Here is a 26,036-nt window from a genome sequence, read left to right as displayed (position 1 = left end):
TTCTAGCCGCTGAGTCTGGGATCCCTCGCCGGGGATCACTGGAGAAGAGATCCGACCGCCAGCTTGCGGCCTATATCATCGTGAAGCCACGGTCTCCGGTAGCAAGCGGCCGATTCGAGACCTCCAAGCCGTGGAGCGTCTGTCCGTCTCGACGGAGTTTTGAGCATCCCGACGAGAGGGCCCGTCCATAGCGGTGTCTGTGGAGGGTTCATGGCCCCGACCACGGATGAACAAAGGATGAGGACTGACTGAACGTTATTGCCTTCCACCACAGTGAAGAATGTTGATTCCACTGTGGTGGATGCTCATGTTATATTCTCTTGTGTATTGTGCTCTTTTTGATTGTATGGCAGCATGGTAAATCACATTTCACTCATCCCTAATTGGTGCAAGTGGCAATAAATGTGAACTTGAAATTGAACATGCTTGTTTAATTTCAAGTTCGCTACAGGTAAGCTGATTTTAAACTGAGGACAATACAGGGTGGTACTGTAAACAAAGGCATTTTACGTCTGGTCATTGTGTTTGTTACCAAGGGGAACAAAGTGGATTGGTCTGTCGAGTGATGAAGGATAACAAGGTCAGTTCACAGTGAAAGAAAGGAAATTGATGGGAAGGTTAAGGTATCACATCTCAAAATGATGCTGTATTCAAAAGAATAACAGGATTTCATATCTGTTGTAAACATTGAAACACTGGAGGAAGACCAACATTAGAATATAGACGGAACTCGAGGGGTGAATATTCGACTCTGGGTCTGACCAGATCTTACCTGGTTCATGAGCAAGTGGAAAATGCTCATGGGGTGGTGCTGTAAAAGAGGAAGTCAGATATCATTCTTTATCAAGAACAAAGTACCACACTATGTGTACAGAAGAACTTAATTTACACATGGGAAAGATGCGGATTCATATCTCGATAAACATTGGACTTTCCATTGTTTATTATGAGAATATGTAAATCTATGTGTAGATTTGTAATGAAATTTGGAAGCTGACGAACGTACAGGAAACAGGAATGAGGAATGAATGTGAGTGTCTCGGGCTAGATGGCTGTGACTGAACGCTGCTGCAGGGATCAGTGCCTGGGCCTCAGACATCGTCAATGTCAATGTTTTGGGTGAGGGATAGACACAAAATGTTGGAGTAAGAGAGGGACAGGTGGCATTTCTGGAGAGAAGGAATGGGTGACGTTTCGGGTCAAGACCCTTCTATAGACTGAAGAAGAGTCTCGATCCAAAACACCACCCATTCCTTCTCCAGACTTGCACAGTTACTCCAGCGTTTGTCTATCTTCAATATAAACCAGCATCTGCAGTTCAATCCGACATATTTAGGGTTATGGGAACCAAATGTTATAGGTTAACCTTATTAGAGGTTAATAGAGATAAGTGCGAGTTGCTGTATTTTTGAAAGTCTATCCAGGGCAGGACCTGCACAGTGTAGTCGGGGTCAGGGGCGTGTTGTGGAACTGAGGGATCTGGGATCATAGGTACACCATTGCTTGATAGTGGCGACACAGGAATATATCATGTTTCAGAATGCTTTCAGTACATTGGCCTTCACCAGCTCCACAGCCAGTGTCAGAGACAAAGGGTTCTGTCGCTGGGAACACGTGGATCCGTCACTATTTTCCCAAATTCAAGAACATTCAAACTATGACTGACCTTCATTGGGTGGTTGGTATCTGCCATGGTCTGCTGAGAAAAAGGATTCAACTATCAGTTCACCATAAATGACTGATGATTCCGATGTATTTAAGCAACAGTGGTATATACAGATCTAATCAGTAAGTTCAATGAGATGAGGAAAGCCAGTCATCCCTTTAAACAACGGCCTAGAAACACCCCAGTCCTGAGCAGCTGTACCACCTTCCCTAGTTCTGGTGTGTGTCCACTGGCGAGCAATCACTGCACCAGACAACAATCTGATCCACGTGAAGGAATATGGTCAACATCTGTAGTCTCTGAGGGGACTGACTTCGGACCCTAATTCCTGTTAAGCCAACACTGCCCCCGCAGAGGGCATGTTGTCAAGGGACAGGCGGACCCCTATGTCATGGTGTGGACACATGATTGTGTTCGCCAGAGGTAAGCTGAATTTAAACTGTGGACAGGTTGCTGAACCCAACAGCTCGAGCAGAGGGAGCACAGGGAAAGCTCAGGAATCCTGTCACCTTGCCAGCCTCAAGGAGCCCCTCGCTACCTCTCATCATGAAGTATTTCACCGCTGGAACATGGGAACCATGTTTCAAAAACAATGGCGTTTTATGTCTGGTCATCGAGTTTGTTACCAAGGAGAACGACGTGGACTGGTCCGTCTAGTGATGAAGGATAACAAGGTCAGTTCACAGTGAAAGGAAGGAAATTGCTGGGACGGTTAAGGTATCACATCTCAGAATGATGCTGTATTCAAAAGGATAATTGGATTTCCTTTTCGAATAAAACATTGAAACACTGGAGGAAAACCAACGGTAGAATATAGACGGAGCTCGAGGGGTGAATATCCCACTCTAGGTCAGACCAGATCTTACCTGGTGCATGAGCTGGTGCAAAATGCTCATGGGGTGGTGCTGTAAAATAGGAAGTTAGATAACAAACGTTATCAAGAAAAAAGTACCACACTGCGTATACACAGAAACTAAAATAACACAGGGGAAAGATGCAGATTAATATCTCGATAAACTTTGGACTTGCCCTTTATTAAAATATGAGAATATGTAAATCAGCCTGCAGATTTGTAATGAAATTTGGAAGCAGACAAGCGTACAAGAAACAGGAATGAAGAAAGAATGGGAGTGTCTCGGGTTCGATTACAGTGACTGAATGGAGCTGTAGGGATCAGTGCTTGGTCCTCAGACATTCAATGTCATCCATGTTTAGGGTGAGGGGTAGACACAAATGCTGGAGTAACAGAGGGACAGGCTTCCTCACAGGAGAGATGTCATGGGTGACCTTTTGGGTCGAACTCCTGCTATAGACTGAAGAAAGATCGTGACCCGAAACCTCACCCACTCCTACCATCCAGAGACGCTGCCTGTCCCGCTGAGTTACTCCAGCATTGTTCTGTCCATCTTCAGTGTATACGAGCATCTGCAATTCCTTCCTATCCATTTTAGGTGAGGGAACCAAATGTTATATTTTAACCTTGAAGGACGTTAATAGAGATATGTGAGCTGTTGAATTTTTGAAAGTCTAACCAGGGCAAGATTCAAGATTCAATTTAATTGTCACATGTACCAATTAAGGTACAGTGAAATTTGACGGCCATCACAGTGAATAGAAGGGCTCTGGGGAGAGTTGTAGAACTGAGGGATCTGGGATCATAGGTACATAGTTCCTTGAAAGTGGCGTCACAGGAATATATCATGTTTCAGAAAGCATTCAGCACATTGGCCTTTTTCAGTTGGATTATTGAGGACAGAAGTTGGGAGGTTATGATGCTGTTGTACAAGATATTGGTGAGGCCACATTTGGAGTATTGTGGCAAGTTTTTGCCAAAGGGCCTGTTTCCATGCTGTATGACTATGAGACTGAGTGGAAGTGAGTCACCCTCCGACCTGAGGGAGCGGCTGAGAAGACGACAAATTCACTGGACAAGCAGATCTTCACCAGCTCCACAGCCAGTGTCAGAGACAAAGGGTTCTGTCTCTGGGAACAATTGGATCCATCTTTATTTTCCTAAATTCAAGAACATTCAAACTGTGACTGACCTTCACTGGGTGGTTGGTATCTGCCATGGTCTGCTGGGAAAAAGGATTCAAATATAATTTCACCATAAATGACATCAATGCTGATGATACCGATGTATTTAAACAACAGATGGAAGATACAAATCTAATCAATCAGTTCAATGAGATGGGGAGAGCCAGTCATCCCGTTATACAACGGCCAAGACTTGGAACAGGATCTGGAGATCCCAGTCTTGGCAGCTGTAGCACCTTACCGGTTCTGGTGTGAGGTCCATCGGCGAGCAGTCACCGCACCAGACAACAAGCTGATCCATGAGAAGGAATCTGGTCACCAGAGGGTACCAGCCTCCCAACAGGAGCTCAGCCAACACGGTTCCCCTGAGGCCATGTTGACAAGGGACAGGCGGACCATGGTCCAGGTGTGGACACATGCCAGAGGTAAGCTGATTTTAAACTGTGGATGGGTTGCTGAACCCAACAGCCCGAGCAGAGGGAGCACAGGGAAAGTTCAGGCTTCCTGTCACCTTGAGAGCCTGAAGGAACCCCTCGCTACCTCTCATAATGAAATATTTAATCGCTGGAACAAGGGAACTATGTTTAAAAAACAAAGGTATTTTACGTCTGGTCATCGAGTTTGTTACCAAGGGGAACGAGGTGGATTGATCCGTCTATTGATGAAGGATAAACAAGGTCAGTTCACAGTGAAAGGAAGGAAATTGTTGGGAAGGTTAAAGTATCACATCTCAGAATGATGCTGTATTCAAAATAATAACTGGATTTCATAGCTGTAGAAAACATTGAAACATTGGAGGAAGACCAACATTAGAATATAGACGGAGCGCGAGGGGTGAATATCTGACTCTGGGTCAGACCAGATCTTACCTGGTTCATGACCTGGTGGAAAATGCTCATGGGGTGGTGCTGTACAAGAGGAAGTCAGATATCAGTCATTATCAAGAACAAAATACCACTCTGCGTACACAGAGATACTAAAATTACACATGGGAAAGATGCGGATTATTATCTCGATAAACATTGGACTTTCCATTCTTTAATATGAGAATATGTAAATCTGTGTGCAGATTTGTAATGAAATTTAGAAGCTGACAGGGCGTACAGGAAACAGGAATGAGGAATGAATGTGAGTGTCTCGGGCTAGATGGCTGTGATTTAACGGTGCTGCAGGGAGCAGTGCCTGGGCCTTCGGCATCCTCAATGTCAACATTTTGGTGAGGTATAAGCACAAAATGTTGGAGTAACAGAGGGACAGGCGGCATTTCTGGAGAGAAGAAATGGGTGACATTTCGGGTCGAGACCCTTCTATAGACTGAAGAGTCTCGATCCCAAACAGCTTTTGTCTCTCCTCAATGTAAAACAGCATCTGCAGCTCATTCCGACATATTTAGGAGAAGGGAACCAAATGTTATAGTCTAACCTTGTTGGAGATTAATAGAGATTAGTGCAAATTGTAGTATTTTTGAAAGTCTATCCAGGGCAGGACATGCACCGTTTAGTCAGGCTCAGGGGATTGTTGTATAACTGAGGGATCCGGGAGCACAGGTACATAGTTCATTGAAAGTGGTGTCACAGGAATATATCATGTTTAAGAATGCTTTCAGCACATTGGCCTTTATCAGTCAGAGTATTGAGTATAGAAATGGGAGGTTATGTTACAATTGTACAAGACATTGGTGTGGTCAGTTTTTGCCAAAGGGCCCATTTCCACGCTTTATGACTATGAGTCTGAGTGGAAGTGAGTCCAACCTGAGGGAGCATCTGAGAAGACAAATTCACTGGACAAGCAGATCTTCACCAGCTCCACAGCCAGTGTCAGAGACAAAGGGTTCTGTCTCTGGGAACAAGTGGATCCATCACTATTTTCCCAAATTCAAGAACATTGAAACTGTGACTGACCTTCACTGGGTGGTTGGTATCTGCCATGGTCTGCTGGGGAAAAGGATTCAAATATCACTTCACCATGAATGACATACATGCTGATAATGCTGATGTATTTAAACAACAGATGGAAGATACAGATCTAATCAGTAAGTTCAATGAGATGGGGAGAGCCAGTCATCCCGATATACCACGGCCAAGACTTGAAACAGGATCTGGAGACACCCGAGTCCTGAGCAGCTGTACCACCTTCCCCAGTTCTGGTGTGATGTCCACTGGCAAGCAGTCACTGTACCAGACAACAGTCTGATCCATCTGTTCACCAGAGGGAACCAGCCTCCCAACAGCTCTCACTGACCCAGTCCTGTCTCAGTGGGGACTGACTTCAGCCCCCAGTTCCTGCTAAGCCGACACTGTTCCCCTGAGAGCATGTTGACAAGGGACAGGCGGACCCCTATGTCAAGGTCGAGGAGGAGCCATCTTGGGGAACGGCTGCTAACCAGCAGCCGTCCGTCTAATTCACCTTTTTTTGGAAGTTTTAGTGTGTTCTGTGCCTTGTCTGTGGGAGAAATTACTTTTTAATGTGGGGGGTAGAGGGTATTAATATTTCTAGGTCCCTACCTGGTTGGTAAGGCAGCTGTTTCTCCGGGCTGCCCCATCAACCCGTCCTCGTGGCCTACCAGCGGGCGTGGAGCGCCGTTTCCTGTCGGGGACCGCCCAGCACCTCGGCTTCGGTGGCGGCACAGCGCTGGAGCGCTATTGCTGAAAGGACTCTCCCGACGCCGGGGCAACACCACCCGGCCAGAACGGCCAGGAACATCGGGCCTCTGTAGAGGCAATAGCGGTGGCCTCAATAGGCCTGACTTTGGGAGAACCGGAGATGGGGACTGGACATTGTGCCTTCCCCCACAGCGGCAATCATTGTTGGGGGATGATTTTTTTTGTGTGTAAGTTAATATGTTAGTCTGTGTCCCAGATGGCTGTCAGAAGGGAGAGTGGACGCTGGCGCACTTTAGCTGCCGCTGCTCTCTCTTCACATTGTGTTTTTGTTTTTTTTGTCTTTGGAGCGATTTCTGTCTTTAATTTGTGTATTGGTGATGTCCTTATTATTTATTTTACTCCGACTATATGTTTTTTCTCTCTTGTTACTCTCTGTAAGGTGTCCTTGAGACTTTGGAAGGCGCCCGCAAATAAAATTTATTATTATTATTATTATTAAGGTGCGGACACATGCTTGTGTTCGCCAGAGGTAAGCTGATTTTAAACTGTGGACGGGTTGAGCCAGATCAGAGGGATCGCAGGCTTCCTGTCACCTTGCCATCCTCAAGGAGCACCTCGCTACCTCTCATCACGAAGTATTTCACCATGTGGCGCTGTCAGTGATGGCTGCCTCGCCAACAGTCTGTCTGTTTTTTCGTCTTTTATTTGTTAATTTTAATGTGTTTTATTAAAAGTTTGTGTTAATGCTCTCTGTAATCTCTCTCCATCTCGCGCCCATCCTAGTCATTGTACTAGTTTCATTGGCACTCTGGTGTGTTTCATTGTCCGTTTAACTCGTTTTCACCTGGCCCACATCCAAGAATGGACCATTTTCCTGATTATCGTTACTTCTTTGTTCTGTGTCTCTCTATATCACAATCTTTATTTCTCATTTCCTTTTCCATTGACTCTGTCTGCAGAAGGGTCTCGATCTGAAATGTCATCTATTCCATCTCACCAGAGATGCTGCCCATCACGTCAGTCACCTCACCAGCCTCAGGGAGTCCCTCGGCAACTCGCATTTCAACGCTGGAGCAAGGGGACCACGTTTCAAAATCAAAGGCTTTTCACCTCAGGGCAACGTGATCGTTAACCTGGAGGAAAGAAGTGGACCAGTTCTTCCAGTAATGGAGGATCAGAAGGTCAGTTCACAGTGAAAGGGAGGACATTGATGGGTAGGTAAAGTATCAAATCCCAAACAGATTTCATGTTCAAATGGCCAACTTGAATCTTTGCTTGTGGCAGAAGTATTGAACCACCTGACTATCTGTCCACCCTGCTTCCCTGTCAAGATGCCCTGTCCCATCTGTGGAATAGACTGCAGTTCCCACATTGACCTCGTCAAAGAATGGAGGACACTTAGAACTTGAGTAGGTGAGTCACTGAGCGATCATCTGAGACAACGACAAATTCACTGGTCAAGCAGATCTTCACCAACCCCTCAACATGTGTCAGGGACAAAGAATTCTACCTTTGGAAACAAGTGGATCTATCACCATTATCTCATATTGCAAACTGTGTCTGACCTTCGCTGGGTGGATGCTAGTTGTCATTTTCTGCTGGCGAGAAGGGTTCAAATGTCACTTCACTGTAACATCCAGCAAAACTGATGATACCGATATATAAGAATGAAGATGAAGGTGAATGTCTTTTGCCAGAGGTTGGTGAATCTATGGAATTCATTGCCACAGGTGGCTGGGGAGGTCAAGTCATTGGGTGTTTTTAAAGCGGAGATTGATTAGGTTCTGAGGTTGGTAAGGCTGTCAAACGTTATGGGGAGAAGGCAGGAGAATGGGGTTGAGAGAGAAAAATAGATCAGCCATGATCTAATGCCAGAGGTGACTTGATGGGCCGAATGGCCTAATTCTGCTTCTCTGTCTTACGGTCTAATTTACATTACAGATGGAAGCTATAAATGTAATCAGTAATGTCAATGTGATGATGAAAAGATCCAGTGATCCTGTGATACAACGTCAGATACTTGGAACAGGATCTGGAGACAACACAGTACTGAGCAGCTGCCCCCGTCCCCGTGTGATATCTATTGGCGAACAGTCATCGCACCAGGCAACAATCTAATCTGTGTGAAGGAATCTGGTCACCAGACGGAACCAGCCTCCCAACAGAAGCTCTCACTGACCCAGTCCTGTCACAATGGGGACTGACTTCAGCCCCCAGTTCCTGCTCAGCCAACACTGCTCCCCACAGAGATAACATTGGCAAGGGACACACGGAGACAAAAAGGAATGGTCCTTTTTTGTGAAGAGAATCACAAGGTCAGTTCAAACAATGAAAGGAAGAAAACTGGCTGAAAGGTAAAAATATCATATCCCAAACTGGTGCTATGTTCAAAAGGAAAAATACATTCTGTAACAAATACAGAAACACTGGAGTGAGCAGGACTAACCTGTGTGCTGAGCTGGTGGAAAATACTCATGGGGTCCCGCTGTATAAAAGGAAGTCAGATATCAATCAACATGAACAAGGGACTGCACTGGGTACACACAGATTCTTCAATAACTCACTGAAACAACTTTTAGTTTAGTTTAGTTTATTAGCTTAGTTTAGTTTAATTGTGTCAAGTGTTAACAGCTACAGTGAAAAGCTTTTGTCCTGTGCTATCTAGTCCACAATCATGAAATCAGGGCCCTCAGAACCCTGAGTGACGATTCTATATGCCATCTACAGTGTATTAATAGAGGACAAAGAGCACCATAATGTGGAAGATAAAGTCCAGCAAAGTCTGATTAAAGATAGTTTGAAGATCTCCTTTGAGATAAATGGAGGTTAGGGCCACTCTCTAGTTGATTATGCTGGTGTCCTTGTCGAGGTAGTGTGAAGTGCAGATGGAGTCAATGGAAGGGAAGTTGGTTTGTGTGATGGTCTGGGCTACGTTCACAATTGTATGCAATTTTGTGTGTTCTTGGATGGAGCTGTTCCCAAGCCAGGCTGTGATACATCCTTATAAAACGCTTTCTACGGCACATCTGTGGAAAGGTGAGGGTTGCTAGGGACATACTGAACCTCCTTAGCTTCTGAGAAAGTCGAGGTGTTGGTGTGCTTTCTTGGCCATTGCTGTGATGTGGCTGGTCCAGGACAAGTTGCTGGTGATATTTATTCCTAAGAGCTTGAAGTTTTCAACTGTTCCTACTTCGGCGCTATCAATGTATGTTGTGTGTACCGACCGCTTCACTTCCTGATGTCGACATGATCTCCTTTGTCTTGCTGACACTGAGGGAGAGGTTGTTGTCTTGGTACCAGGTTATAAGTTTCTCCAAGTCCCTCCTGTACGCCATCTCATCACTATTTGATATTCAGCCCTCTACGATAGTGTCTTTTGCAAATTCGTAAATTGATTTGCGTTAGCATTTGGCTGCACACATGAATGTATAAGAAGTTTAGAAGGGGGCTGAGAACTTATCCTTGCAGGGGCACCAGTGCCAAGGATTACCGTAGAGGATAATTTGTCACCTATCCTCGCTCATTGTGTTCAGTTGGTCAGGAAGTCATTTATCCACTTGTAGTTAAGTTATTTTGCATTACAACTACCCACATCTTTATTTTTAAGTTTGCTTTTGTACAATCAGAGGATGGAGTATCTTTGTCTAAGATGATCAAATTAAATCTGCCAACAAAAATGCGTCAGCCTTCCTCAAATTGCACCCTGAAAGTCAGATTATATTTCACATTTATTTTTGAATTTATTCCCAAAATGTCAAGGCTGTGCATGGATGTCTATTCCATGAACCACAGCTAAATCAAGCAATCAACATCCTATTGTAAAACCCTGATGCTGCCCTTTTCCTCATTCTTTTCATCAAAATTATTCAAGACAGAGGCTTCCTCATTGCATCTGTGCATTTTTTACCCAACAGGTAAACTAACATTAACAAAGATCTTGCAGAAAGATAGTTCTTACAGTTGTAGAACAACAATGGTTACCTCTTAGACAGACACAAAATGCTGGAGTAACCCAACGGGTCAGGTAGCATCTCTGGAGGTAGGTGATTCTTTTGGTCAGGACCCTTCTTCAGGCTGAGAGTCAGGGAGAGGGAAACTGGAAGTATGGAAAGGTACAAAGAACAAATGAATGAAAGGTATGAAAAGAACAAATTAAAGCCAGCACCAATGACCAAGAAAATGTGGAGCCCACAATAGTCTATTGTTGACTGTGGAAAAGGTGATACCATATCTCCACCATTCCTCGATGATCAGTGCTGGCTTTGATTGGTTCTTTTCATACATTTGTCATTTGTCACCCCTCATCCTCCCGCTCTCTCTAAGGAATAAAGTACTAGCCTGCCTAACCTCTATCAGGCCCTCAGGTCCTGGCAACATCCTCGTAAATCTTCTCTGCACTCTTTCCCACTTAACAACATCTTTCCTGTGGCAGGGTAACCAAAACTGAACACCGTACGCCAAATGTAGCCTCACCAATGTCCTGTCCAACTTTAACATAACATCCCAACTTCTATACTCTATACACTGACTGTTGAAGACCAATGTGCTAGAAACCTTCTTGACTATCTTGTCTACCTGTGACACCACTTTGAAGAACCATGTACCTGCGCTCCAAGATCCTTCTGCTCGATAACACTCCAGTTCCTGACATTTACTGTGAAGGTCTTGGTCTGGTTTGACTTCCGAAAATTAAATACCTTGCACTTATCTTTAATTATCTCCATTAACCATTCCTCAGCCCACTTGCCCAACTGATAAAGATCCTGCTGTAATTTTTAATGACCATCATTGTTATCTACAATACCACCCACTTTAGTTTCATCAGCAAACTTACTATTTATACCTTATACATTCTCATCCAAATAATTGATATAAAACAATGAGACACATCACCCGTCACAGACCTTCAGTTAAAATAAAACCTTCCATAATCACCCACTGCTTCCATTCATTAAGCTAATTTTCTATCTAGTCAGCTAGCTATACCTGGATCCCATGTGATCTAACCATCCAGAGCAGCCAACCATATGGAACCTTTTCACATGCCTAGCTGAAATGTATATACATCTTATCCCTCAGCACACTCTCCAGTAACATGCCTAGCATAGATGTTAGGCTCACTGGTCTATAGTTCCCAGGCTTTGCCTTGCAGCCCTTATTTAATAGAGGTGACAACATTAGCCATCCTCCAGTCTTCTGGCACCTCATCCGTGATCAATCATGATTGGCATGGTACCTGGACGTGCCGTTGAAGGATGAGAAGCCAAAGCGAAGAAGTGAAAGCAAATAACCGAACGGAAACAATGCAAAAAAGCCAAATAACCAAAAGGGCGCAACGCCGAAAAGCCAAATAACCGAACGGACGCAACGGCTAAAGCCAAATAACCAAAAGGGCGGGACGCCTAAAAGCCAACTAACCAAAAGGGCGCAATGCCGAAAAGCCAACTCGCTGAATGGACGCAACGCCTAAAAGCCAAATAATGGACATGACGTCTCCGGGGGGCGGGAATTGTTGGCAATTGGTCTAGACCACTGCGTTCAACACATCACTGGCCGGGGGAGACGGGAGGCTGGGGTTCATTTTCCCACACAAACCGCCTAGGGCTGGAGGGTGACTGGGCGCTCTGAACCTGAGCACCAAGGTGTAAGCGGCTGAAGGAACACATATAACAATTACAGCAAGGTAACAGGCAATCCCGGCACTTCTAGTCCGTGCCGAACACTTATTCTCCCCTAGTCCTATCTACCTGCACTCAGACCATAACCCTCCATTCCTTTCCCGTCCATATAACTATCCAATTTATTTTTAAATGATAAAATCGAACCTGCCTCCACCACCACCACTGGAAGCTCATTCCACACAGCTACCACTCTCTGAGTAAAGAAGTTCCCCCCCATGTTACCCCTAAACTTCTGTCCTTTAATTCTCAAGTCATGTCCTCTTGTTTGAATCTTCCCTACTCTCAGTGGGAAAAGCTTATTCACGTCAACTCTGTCTATCCCTCTCATCATTTTAAAGACCTCTATCAAGTCCCCCCTTAAGCTTCTGCGCTCCAAAGAATAAAGACCTAACTTGTTCAACCTATCTCTGTAACTTAGTTGCTGAAACCCAGGCAACATTTTAGTAAATCTCCTCTGTACTCTCTCTATTTTGTTGACATCCTTCCTATAATTAGGCGACCAAAATTGTACACATTACTCCAGAATTGGCCTCACCAATGCCTTGTACAATTTTAACATTACATCCCAACTTCTATACTCAATGCTCTGATTACTAAAGGCCAGCACACCAACAGCTTTCTTTACCACCCTATCGACATGAGATTCCACCTTCAGGGAACTGTGCACAGTTATTCCTAGATCCCTCTGTTCAACTGCATTCCTCAATTCACTACCATTTACCATGTACGTCCTATTTTGATTTGTCCTGCCAAGATGTAGCACCTCACACTTATCATCATTAAACTCCATCTGCCATCTTTCAGCCCACTCTTCCAAATGGCCTAAATCTGTCTGTAGACTTTGAAAATCTACTTCATTATCCACAACACCACCTACCTTAGTATCATCTGCATGCTTACTAATCCAATTTACCACACCATCATCCAGATCATTGATGTACATGACAAACAACAGTGGACCCAACATGGATCCCTGAGGCACCCCACTAGTCACTGGCCTCCAACCTGACAAACAGCCATCCATCATTACTCTCTGGCATCTCCCTTTCAGCCACTATTGAATCCATCTTGCTACTCCACCATTAATACCCAACAATTGAATCTTCTTAACCAACCTTCCATGAGGAACCTTGTCAAAGGCCTTACTGAAGTCCATATATACAACATCCACTGATTTACTCTCATCAATTACCCGAGTAACCTCAAGAAGATTAGTCAAATATTTGGCACAAATCCATGTTGACTGTTCCTAATCAGACCCTGTTTATCCAGATGCTTATATATATTATCTCTAAGTATCTTTTCCATTAATTTGCCCACCGCTGATGTCAAACTAACAGGTCTATAATTGCTAGGTTTACTCTTAGAACCCTTTTAAAACAATGGAACAACATGCGCATACGCCAATCCTCCGGCACTATTCCCATTTCTAATGACACTTGAAATATTTCTGTCATAGCCCCTGCTATTTCTACGCTAACTTCCCTCAATGTCCTAGGGAATATCCTGTCTGGACCTGGAGACTTACCCACTTTTAAATTTTACAAAAGTGTCAGTTCTTCCTCTTCTTTGAATCTCATAGTTTCCATAGCTACTCTACGTGTTTCCCTTACGTCACATAATTCAATATCCTTCTCCTTGGTGAATACCGAAGAAAATAAATTGTTCAATATCTCCCCCATCTCTTTTGGCTCTGCAGATAGCTGTCCACTCTGACTCTCTAATGGACCAATTCTATCCCTCGTTATCCTTTTGCTATTAATATAGCTGTAGAAACCCTTTGTATTTACTTTCACGTTACTTGCCAAAGCAACCTCATATCTTCTTTGAGCTTTTCTAATTTCTTTCTTAAGATTCTTTTTACATTCTTTATACTCCTTAAGCACCTCATTTACTCCATGCTGCCTATAATTATTGTAGATCAGTCTCTTTTTCCGAACCAAGTGTCCAATTTCCCTTGAAAACCATGGCTCTTTACAATTTTTACTATTTCCCTTTCAACCGAACAGGGACATAAAGATTCTGTACTCTTAAAATTTCACCTTTAAATGTCCTCCATTTCTCTTCCACGTCTTTCCCATAAAACAAAATGTCCCAATTTACTCTTTTAAATCCTTTCGCATCTCCTCAAAGTTAGCCTTTCTCCAATCAAAAATCTCAACCCTAGGTCCAGTTCTAACCCTCTCCATAATTATATTGAAACGAATAGTATTGTGATCACTGGACCCAAACTGTTCCCCAACACATACCTCTGACGGACTTCTGACCGACATACACTACAAACCAACTGACTCACATGGCTATCTGGACTACACGTCTTCCCACCCTGCCCCCTGTAAAGACACCATCCCCTACTCCCAATTCCTCTGCCTACGCCGCATCTGTTCCCAGGATGAGACATTCCATATCAGGGCATCGGAAATGTCCTTGTTCTTCAGGGAACGGGGATTCCCCTCCGCCACCATAGACGAGGCTCGCACCAGGGTCTCATCCATACCACGCAACACAGCTCTCTCTCTCTCCATCCCCGCACTCGCAACAAGGGCAGAGTCCCCCTGGTCCTCACCTTTCACCCCACCAGCCGGCAAATACAACACATAATCCTCTGCCATTTCCGCCACCTCCAACGTGACCCCACCACTCGCCACATCTTCCCATCTCCCCCTATGTCTGCCTTCCGCAAAGACCGCCCCCTCCGCAACACCCTTGTCAATTCTTCCCTTCCCTCCCGTACCACCCCCTCCCCGGGCACTTTCCGTTGCAACCACAAGAAATGCAACACCTGTCCCTTCACCTCCCCCCTCGACTCCATTCAAGGACCCAAGCAGTCGTTCCAGGTGCGACAGAGGTTCACCTGTATCTCCTCCAACCTCATCTACTGCATCCGCTGCTCTAGATGTCAGCTGATCTACATCGGGGAGACTAAGCGGAGGTTGGGTGATCATTTCGCCGTACACCTCCGCTCAGTCCGCAATAACCTACCTGAACTCCCGGTGGCTCAGCACTTCAACTCCCCCTCCCATTCCCAATCCGACCTCTCTGTCCTGGGTCTCCTCCATTGCCAGAGTGAGCAACACCGGAAATTGGAGGAACAGCACCTCATATTCCGCCTGGATTGACACCTGGAAGTATGATGTTGTGGCGATCAGTGAAACATGGTTGCAGGAGGGCTGTTATTGGAAACTAAATATTCCAGGATTTTGTTGCTTCAGGTGTGATTCCGTCAGAGTTTGGGACAGTCTGGTCCCTCCACCCACCCTAGAGTCACTGACCGCGATGCACTGCCACTGGACCCCAACCCCCACACCAGGGATATCCAACCCCCCCGACCACCGGGCCCTGACCCACACATGGGGTGATTCACCGCCCGACACCCACACCGGGTGATTCATCTGTCCCTGCTGCCGGGGGGGGAGGGGGGGGGTGAATCACCCCATGAGTGGGTCGGGGTCCGGGGACAGGGGGGGTGAATCTCCCTGGTGTGGGGGTCAGAGTCCAGTGGCGGTGCATCATGGTCAGTGAATCTGGGGGGGGGGGGGGGGGGAGGGACCAGACTGTCCCCATCTGTCCCCGGACCCGTGTGTACAAGTGCTGCTGACAGCCCGTCACAGTGCGGTCACATGGGGGAGACGAGGCGGATGGCGGCCATGGCCAGAGAGAGCTGACCCCGGGGGAGAGAATGGGGGCTGTCCTGGGGGATGCGCTCCTTCGGCCATTTACACCTTGGTGCTCAAGTTCAGAGCGCCCAGTCACCCTCCAGCTCCGGGCGGTCTTGTGTGGGGAAATTGACCCCCACCCTTCCGTCTCCCCTAGCCAGTGATATGATGCGCGTAGGGATCTGGACCAATCTCTGACAAGTCCTGCTCGGTATGTCATGTCCATTATTTGGCTTTTCGGCATTGTGCACTTTCTGTTAGTTGGCTTTTAGGCGTCATGCACTTTCGGTTATTTGGCTTTTCAGCATTGCGTCCGTTCAGTTATTTGGCTTTTCAGCGTTGCTTCCAATCGGCAATTTGGCTTTTCGGCATCGTACGCTTTCGGTTATTTGGCTTTTCGGCATCGTTTCCATCCGGTTATTTGGCTTCCACTTCTTCGCTTTGGCTTCCCGTCCTTCAACGCCACGTCCGCACACGGATTGGTATATCTCTGCCAGGGCACCTGCAATTTCTTCTCTAGCTCCTCACAAAGCCCTCAGATATATCTGTCCAGGATCAGGAGTTTTGGCCACCTTCATATGCATTAGAACATTCCTCACCTCCTCAGCCATAATACAGACTGTCCTCAATACACTTCCATTAACTGTCTCAACTTCCCCAGTGTTCGTGACTTTCTCCACAGTAAAAATAGAGGGGAAATACTTATTGAGGAATTTGTCCATCTCCTGCGTCTCCACACGGAGATGACCACTCTGGCTTATGAGGGGCCCTATTCTCTCTAGTCACCTAATATTTCCTTTAATGTACCTGTACTTATAAAAGCTTTTTGAATTTTCCTTAATATTATCTGCCAGACTATCTCCTGCCTCCTTCCTTATTAAGTATGTTCCTCAGTTCGTTTCTAGGGATACATTAGATGCCAGCTGTTTATACCTGTGCCATGCTTCCATTTTCCTGACCCGCACTTTAATTTATCTCGTCAACTAAGCTTCCTTACGCCCACCTGCCTTGCCCTTCACAATAACAGGAACATGCATGCCCTGATCTCTTGTCATCACACTTTTAAAGCATACTACTTTCAGGATGTTCCTTGGCACCAGGGAGGCAACACACTGTCCTGAAGCCTTGATTGTTGACAAAGAATCTCCTGTCAGGCCCCTAACAAGCGAATCTTGACCCAAAACCTCACCCATTCCTTCTCTTCAGAGATGCTGCCTGTCCCGCTTAGTTACTCCAGCTTTTTGTGTCTATCTTCAGTGTAAACCAGCATCGGCATTTCCTTCAAGTCTCCTACCACTATAGCTCTGCCTTACCTTATCCTTCCCTACTGTGCCTCTAAACCAGCCTTAGTACCACAGCCATGCCTGCTATTCCCACTCATCCCTGAAGGATCACCCACCAACAGTATCCAAGAGTCAAAGCTGCCACAGCCAGACATAAATATTTTTTTTCCACGTGTAATAGCTCTACTCAATAACCAAAAATCTGTAGCATCCTTTTGCTCTGGTATTTTATTTAATTAACATGCTTAATCGATAATGTTTTATTACTAATGTTTAATGTTTTACGTGTCATTCCTAACTGTCACTATATGTCATGTTGTCACGTGGGCGGAGCACCAAGGTAAATTCCTTGTATGTGAATATACAAGGCCAATTAATTTATTCATTCAAGAGAATGTACCTGTTTTAAAGGGGAATGGCCACAAGGGACACACACTCTCTGTCTAATCCCTTTCCCCGTGGTTACCCTCCTACTCTCCTCCTGAAGCTTAGGTGCGACCACCTCACTATGTCTTATTTAAGCTCTCATTCTCCTGGATGATGCTGAGGTTGTCCAGCTCCCTAACACAGCCTGAAAGGTGCTGCACCTGGATATAATTGCCACAGGTTTAGCCGCCAAAGTCACCAGCAGTTTCCCTGACTTCCCACATCCTGCAGGAGGAACATTGCACTATTCTACTGTCCATCACAACTGCACTCAACTAAGAAAGAAATATCACAAGAATAAAATGCAATGGCTGGCTGTACCTTTTCCTTCTGAGCTCCCTCAAGCTCAACCTCCTCACCCAAGATTCTTGAGCCAAACACTCACGCTTTCCAACTAGACAGCACTCCAATGCAATTTACAAATTCACAGACGACACCACCATCGTGCGCCGGATATAAAATAATCATGAGATAATTATAGATAAAATAATCATGAGATGGAGTACAGAAGGAGATTGAGAACCTTGTGATCTGGTGTTGAGGCAACAACCTTTCTCTCGATGTCATTAAGACATGGAGATAGTGATCGTCTTCAGGAAGCCAAGTGGTACACATACCCCAGTTTGCATTGATGGTGCTGAAGTCGAGATGGCTGAAAACCTCAAATTCCTAGGAGTCAATATCACCAATAACATCCTGGACCATCCAGATCAAAGCAACGGCCAAGAAAGCACACCAATGCATCTACTTCCTTAGAAGGCTTAGGAAGTATGACATGTCCCCAACAACACTCACAAACGTCTACAGATCGAAAGCATTTATGCATCGGGATCCACTCAGCATGGTTTGGGAACAGCTCCATCAAAGACCACAAGAAGTTGCAGAGAATTATAGACACAGCCCAGACCAACACATAAACCAACCTCCATTCCATTGACTCCATTTCCACTTCATGCTTCCTCAGAGGCATAATCAAGGATGAGTCACACCCAGTCACTCCCTCTTCTCTCCTTTCCCAGTGGGCTAACGGTATAGAAGTGTAAAAAAACAAACCTCCAAATTCAGAGACACTTTCTTCCCAGCTATTATCAGGCAACCCAACCGTCCTACCGACAACTTGAGAGCAGTCCTGAGCTACTATCTACCTCTTTGAGACGCTCGCACTATTTTTGATTGGACTTTACTGGACTTAATCTTGCCTTAAATATTTTTTACATTATTCCTTTATTATGTGTCCATATTCCTGTGGATGGCTCTATTGTGATTATGTATTGCCTTTCTGCTAACTGGTTAGCATGCAACAAAAGTTTTTCACTGTACCTCAGTAAACGTGACAATAAACTTAAAGTTTAGACTCTTGAGCGAAAGACTCGCATTTGACCTCCACACAGCACTTTACCTCAACCAACCTCTCGCCCAACATGGCTGCTCCCAATCGGCTAATCCACCACACCATACCTTCTTTTTATTAGTTATTATCACCCAACCAATTCACGGGCTGGCTTTTAAATTCTTCCGCTGCTGCTCTGACACTGAAATTGGTTGGCTGCACTAATGCATGGGGTAGCTTTTAAATTTCACACTCCTGCTGGGACACTGAAATGAACTGCCTTCATCAATCCACCAGCTTGCTTTTAAATTCTCCCATTCCTGTTCCAACACTGAAACTAACTTCTTGAAAATAATGCAACATTTCCCCCGAATTTTGGGAATCTCTGATGTCCGGGTTGAGAAGGAGGAATCAGGATGGCGTTTCTAACTTCCAGTCCATGATCTGGAACAACGAGAGGTCCGCAGTAGAAGTAAACAACCTAACCATGTATCCTTTTCCAGCCAAATATGTGGAAGAGTAAGGGTGGTTTCCCCATTGCCCTTATCAGACAGTAGAAGACTCACTTAACACACATGGAAGAGAGTGATCCTCCATCCAGAGAGAGCCCCTGAGATGAAGAAACATTCACTGGACAAGTAAATCTTCATCAGCTCCTCAGCCAGTGTAAAGACAAAGGGTTCTGGCATTGAGAACAAGAGGATCCATCACTATATCCCAAATTAATAGATGTGCAAACTGTGACTGACCTTCACTGGGTGGACGGTAGTTGGCATGTCCTGTTGGGGAGAAGGATTCAAATGTCACTTCACAATAAATTCCATCAGCACTGATGGTAGCGATTTATTTACATAACAGATAGAAGAGACCGATTTAATCTGCAAGGTCAAAGTGATGATAAAAAGATCCAGTAATACAATGACAGATACTTGAACTAGGGGATGGAGACAACACATTACTGCTGGACTGTGCGGCCTCCCCCTGTCCCCGTGTGATGTCCACTGGCGAGCAGTCACCGCACCAGACAACAATCTGATCCATGTGAAGGAATCTGGTCACCAGAGGGAACCAGCCTCCCAACAGGAGCACTCACACACCCAATCCCACCCTAGAGGGGACTGACTTCAGCCCCCAATTCCTGCTCAACCTTGGAGGTGACAGTGACAAAGGACAGACGGACCTCCATGTTACAATGTGGTGGCACGGGAGCACGTTTAAAACTGCATGAAAATTCGACATAACATTTTGAAACAGGGCCCATTAAAAATGATTTTAAACTGGGGACAGGTTCCTGTGCTCAACAGCATGTCCAGAGGGACCACAGGGAACGCTAGTTATCTCACTGGCATCAGCGATCCACACGGCCCCTCTCATAATTAAGGATTTTACCGCTTGAGCAAGGGGATTCTGTCTCAAAGTCAAAGCCATAGTGACGGAGGATCGCAAGGTCCGTTTCACAGGTCAGTGGAAGAAAGGAAATTGTTGAGAGCGTAATGTACACTGCTGTACGCTGATGTACACTGATGCTGTGTTCAAATGCTGACTGGATTCCCAGTTTGTAGCAAACACTGAAACACTGGCAGAAGTGACCAATGATAGCATGTAGGCAGTTATGGAGGGGTGACAGTCTCCCAATGAAGGGCCTCTGGTCAGACTAGGGCTGACCTCTCTGCTGAGCTGCTGGAGGCACTGCTATGAAAGAGGAAATCAGGTATCAATCAACAAGACTGGGTGTGCACAGATACTTAAATACTGCATAGAGACACGTAGATCTACATCTTGATAAAACTGCACCAGTTTAGTTTAGAGGTACAGCGTTGACACGGGCCCTTCGACCCACTGAGCCCACGCTGACCAGTGATCCCTGCACATTAACCCTATCCTAACACAGTACGGACAATTTTTATATTTATACCACACCAATTAATTTACAAACCTGAGATAGACGCAAAAAGCTGGAGTAACTCAGTGGGACAGGCAGCATCACTGGAGCGAAGGAATGGGTGCCTTTTTTAGATCAAGACCCTTCTATAGACCAGTCTCAATCCAAAACATCACCCATTCCTTCTCTCCTTTAAACCAGCATCTGCAGTTCGGGTCGGGCAGGCAGTGAGTGGACAGTGTTGTAGGTGTCAGTGCCACAGCCTCAGACATCGTTTTGGTTGAGGGAACCAATTGTGAGAATTCAAAGATGTCTTGTGACATAAAACAGGTTGGGATTGTGTATTGTGGGCAGGAAGGAAAGAGTCTCTCGGGCAAGAGACAGTTTAAACCACCAGGCAAAAATAAGGCTGACATAGTACATCATACATCGGGGAGACCAAACGTAGACAGGGCGATTGTAACGCTGAACACCTTTGCTCTGTCCGCCAGGACCTACCTCATCTCCCAGTTGCCAAATGCTTTAATTCCCATTCCCCCACTGACCTTTCTGTCATGTGCCTGTCAGAGTGAGGCCAAACGCAAATTGGAGAAACAGCAACTCATATTTCACTTGGGCAGCTCACAACCCAGCAGTGTGAATATTGATTTCTCTAACTTCAAGTAACTTCCATCCCCCCTCTCTCCCCCATCCTCTACTTTAGCTTCATAATTTGCAATTCTTCAACCTTGCCTAAAACTTTCTGCTAATATTCTGGCCTTTGTACGAACTATTCGTTTACCAAACCTCTCCCCCCTCCCCGGCCTACACCCACCTGCCATGCTTTGTTCTTCCCCTCCCCCCTCACAATCAGTCTGAAGAAGGGTCTCAACCGAAAATGTTCTCCAGATATGCTGTCTGACCTGCTGAGCTACTCCAGCACTTTGTGTTCTTTTGTGTATTAGTTTTAGTTTCAGTTTTAGTTTTAGAGAAACAGTGCGGAAACAAGCCCTTCGGCCCACTGAATCCACGATGACCAGCGAACCACACACATTAACACTACCCCACAGACACTAGGTACAGCCCCTAAACCACTCAGGAAATCAGAAAGAATGCGTAAACCAGTCGTCAGATTAAATTTATTAAATTATTCTTTGTTTGTCTAATTTACAAGTTATTTTACTTTCTAAGGGAGAGCAGTGTAATGTATATAATGGTAATTGTAACTTCAAGAACTGAGTACTAGAATGGTATGATTTGTGTCATGTGATATAGTCAATATCTTATCAGTCTCGTGAATATGTGCGAGTATGCACAGTGCACATTTGTAAAACAAAGAAGACCTACACTGGAAACTGCATGTACTCAAAACCTGTGCTTTGTTTCTGTCTACATGTTAATGGCCTAATTTCTTCCTCGTGGGTTTGCAAAATGCTTTTTAAGAAGTCTTGGTGAGTTGCTGTAGTGCATTTAGTAGATTGTAGAAACCACTTCAACAGAGATGGAGTGAGTGAATGGTTGTGGATGGGATGGTTATCAAATGGGCTGCTATATCCTGCCTGGTGTCAAGCTGCTTGAATGTTGTTGAAGCTGCGCTTATCTAGACAAGGGGAGATGATTCCATCACACTCCTGCTCTGAGCCTTGTGGATGAGACAAGCTTAGGGCAGAGGTTGGCATAAGGATTAGGGGGGGGGGGGGGGGGGGGGGGGGGGCACATAGTAGATTAGAAAGATTAGGAGGCACCAAGGGATTCCTAGTTCCTGTCATGCCCTGTAGCCACATTGTGTAAACACTGGAGACTGCAGATATTGGAATTTGGAGAAATAAAACACACTGATGGAGGAACTCAAATGGGTGAGCAACGTCTGTGAGGGGCAAGTGAATTGTTGACACGTTGGGTCAAGAACAGGGTCTTGAGCCCAAACATTGGCAATTTCTTTCCCACACCAGGCGCTCGGCTCACTGAATTCCTCCCAGCTGTCTTTTTTGTTTGCCACGTTTTGCATATGGCTACTCCAGTTCAGTCTGTGGTCAATGGTAACCTGCAGGATATCAACAGCAGGGGATCCAGGGGTGGAAATATCATTGTGTACCAGCAGGAGATAGCTGGGTCATCTCTTGTTGGATCTCGTCAATGCCTGGCACTTGTGTGATATGACGTTACTTACCATTTTAGGCCTTGATATTGTCATATTAGCACATTTGCTTACCTGGGGGAATGACATGGGCCGTTGGCTCTGAGGGAAAAAAAAGGAACAACATTTCAATTCAAAGAAAATATGAGGAAATTGCAGACACAAATTGAAAGAACAAAGTGTAAGGACATGATATATTTTACCTGAGTATTCATAAAGAATGGAAACAGTTGCTTACTGTTTCAACAAATCAAATAGGAAGAGCAAGAAATGCAAAGAATGAAGAATGGTTTTGAGTGTTTGAACTCCATGCTCAAGTGGCAAACTAGTTTTGAGAGTTGGTGGGCATAATACCAGATACATGCCAAACCTATGGCTTGTGATTCTGGCATGCTTACCATCTATACTTTTTGCCTGATGGTAATTAAATTCCTGAGAAAACCAAAGATCTCACACCATTTGAACAATATTCTACTTTCCCCGCCTTCATAATCACTGATCTCAGAGTTCCACACAAAACACTCCATCTACCTTCGATTCAATCAATTGGTTCTGGAAGTAGTTGATCACTGGGTCACACGTTCATCAGCACCTTGAGCTAGTTCTATGGTGAGGCAGAGCTCAGTAATATCAGGTCTGAATTCTTACTATCACCGCCCAATCTATTATAGCATTGTCTAGAGACTGGCATAATTCATATTTCCGCCACCTCCAACGGGATCCCACCACTAGCCACACTTTCCAATCTCCACCCCTTTCCTCCTTCCGCAGAGACCGTTCTCTCCTCAACTCCCTGGTTATCTCATCTCTTCCCACTCAAACCACCCCCTCCCCAGGTACCTTCCCCTGCAACTGCAGCAGATACAACACCTGTCCCTATACCTCCTCCCGCTAATCTGTCCAGGGACCCCGACGGTCCTTTCAGGTTAGGCAGAGGTTCACTTGCACCTCCTCCAACCTCATCTACTGTATCCGCAGTTCAAGATGTGGACTCTTATACAACTCTTATAATTATCCTTCCCATTCCTTCACAGACCTTTCTGTCCTAGATCTCCTCCATTGTCAGTGAGGCTAAACGCAAATTGGAGGAACAGCATCTCGTATGTCACTTGGGCAGCCTACAGCCCAGTGGTATGAATATTGATTTCTCTCACTTCAGGTAGCCCCGGCATTCCCTCTCTCTCTATCCATCCTCCACCCAAGTCGCACTAGCTTCTCATTTTCACCCTACAAACAGCTAACAATGGCCTGTTTCCTTTATCACTGCTATTTTTTTACATATCTTTCATTCATTATTCTTTATCTCTCCACATCACCATCTTTATCTCTCATTTCCCTTATCTCTAACCAGTCTGAAGAAGGGTCTCGATCCGAAAAACGTCACCCATTCATCAACTCGGTGAAAGACGCTCTTTGGTCTGCCCGAGCGTTGTTCACCACCCAGCGGAGCGAGATGTCCGTCAGGGAATGTTGCCGACTGGCCCGCTGCAGACTGCAGGAGGACGTGCTGAGAGATGCACCAAAGCTCGGTGCAGCCAACGCTAAGACTCGGTGGAGGAGGACCACAGTCTAGGGTCCTTCCGCTGCTGGACATGGGGGGCAGGGTATGGTGGAGGCGCCCCTCAAAATAAGGGAAGGTATCCCTTGCCAGGGGGCCACATGAGTGGCACGGTTGGGGGACAGATTTGTGAAATTTGAGAAATGTATAGACTGAATTGAACAATTTGTGTAGCCTCCGAAAATGGCGGATGAATGTTTCGCACGGTTCACGTATTGTATATATTTATTACTTGAATAAAGTCTATTTAAAAAAAAAAAAAAAAAAAAACTTCCTTCTCTCCAGAGATTCTCCCTGTCCCGCTGAGTTTAATCCAGCTTTTTATGTCTATCTAAGGTAACTCACTCTGCAGTTTATTACCGGCGTTGCATCAAAGGAAATACATGCTCTGTCCTGTGCCAGTAAACATTTGCAGGGGAACTCAGTGGAACGCTAGATCCCAGGCTGTGATCATTCCTGTACACACACAAGAGATTGTGTGATCATTGCTTATTTACACTGGCTGCCTGGGTGACATGCCCACAACTCTTTGCTCACACATCCTGGAAGTTGGACTTCATGTACAATCTCAGGCACTCCCAGTCCCACTATACTGTCTCGTTCATCTGGAGGATATGCGGCGCCTGCAGGTACAGTCGTTTCTCTTCCCACCACTCCAGGACCCCAAATTCATGCTGGGTGAAGCAGTAATTCACTTGTGCTTCATCCAATCTAGTCAATGGCAGTCAGGGTTCATAAGGTAGCCTCCTCTGCATTGGAGATATTGCAGATGGGTGATAGCAATGCAGAGCACCTGCATTCCACCTGCACGGGTAATCCCAAGCTTCCTGTTGCCGCTACTTTAATTCTCTACCCATTCCTGCTCCGAGCTGTCTATCTGCAGTCCCCTCCACTGCCATAGTGAGGCCCAACATAAAATAGAACAAGAGTAGAAATCAGGAACGGCAGATGCTGGTATACGAAAAAAGATACAACGTGCTGGAGTAACTCAATCGGTCAGGCATCATCTCTGGAGAACGTGGATAGGTGACCTTGTGTGTCTGGTGTAGAACAACATATTATCTTACATTTGGGCACTTTGCAAATTTGTGAAATTAACAGTGAATTCACCAACTTCAGATAAACTGCCCCCGCACTGCTTCCCATTGTCTGCTGCTGCCTTCTGTCTCTCTCTGTCTCACTCTCCCTCACCTTGTTTCTATAAACTGCCTAACAGTCAGTTCTCATTATCATCTGATCTGTATTACCATTTCTCCAGAGCACAATCCAGAGTGTAGACTAGGCAACCATGCTGCCAAATACTTGCAATCTCCACACCAAGGCCTGCTGGATCTCTCAGATGGGAACCATTCTAACTCCCCTTCCCATTCCCACATTGACCTTCCCAACCTTGGCCTCCCTCATTGCCAGTAAGGCCACATGCAAAATGGAGGAATGGTATCTCATTTTCCACTTGGGGTCTTACACCCAATCGTATGAACACTGACTTTTCTAATCCTGCCTCCTCTCTAATTCCATTGTCCGCCCTTCACCTTCTTTCACCCACATTTCTTCGCCTATCCTGTCGGAGTCACCCAAAATATAGACTGGTTTCCCTTTTCATGGATGCTGGTTGATTGGCCGAGTTCTTCCAAAACTTCTGGTTTTCTTTCAGATTCCAGCATCTGTAGTTTTATTTGTTTTCTTCCGCCAGCGCCAAATAAAACAGAGATCCTTTCGCCTGAGCATGATCCAATGTGTAACTACACATACGAGATGGCAGAGGCTGGAAACTTTGAGTTAAAGGTTCGAGTTTTTT

At 45.4% G+C, this 26,036-nt stretch overlaps 1 protein-coding gene and 1 long non-coding RNA gene across 2 annotated transcripts in view; both read right to left on the bottom strand.

Annotated features, from left to right (window-relative positions):
• Positions 1-26,036, bottom strand: part of LOC129705977 (uncharacterized) — a 126,055-nt gene that overhangs the window by 22,409 nt on the left and 77,610 nt on the right. The gene's annotated exons all lie outside the window — the stretch shown is intronic.
• Positions 1,673-4,612, bottom strand: LOC129705934 (uncharacterized). The gene is made up of 4 exons (XR_008724984.1): positions 4,573-4,612; positions 3,712-3,744; positions 2,533-2,571; positions 1,673-1,699 (listed from the first exon to the last, which is right to left on the bottom strand). It is a non-coding gene; the product is annotated as an uncharacterized LOC129705934 (long non-coding RNA).

Source organism: Leucoraja erinacea, chromosome 18 (genome assembly GCF_028641065.1).
Source record: "Leucoraja erinacea ecotype New England chromosome 18, Leri_hhj_1, whole genome shotgun sequence".
Classification (NCBI taxonomy): Eukaryota; Metazoa; Chordata; class Chondrichthyes; order Rajiformes; family Rajidae; genus Leucoraja; species Leucoraja erinaceus.
This window is presented reverse-complemented; position numbering and strand designations above follow the sequence as displayed.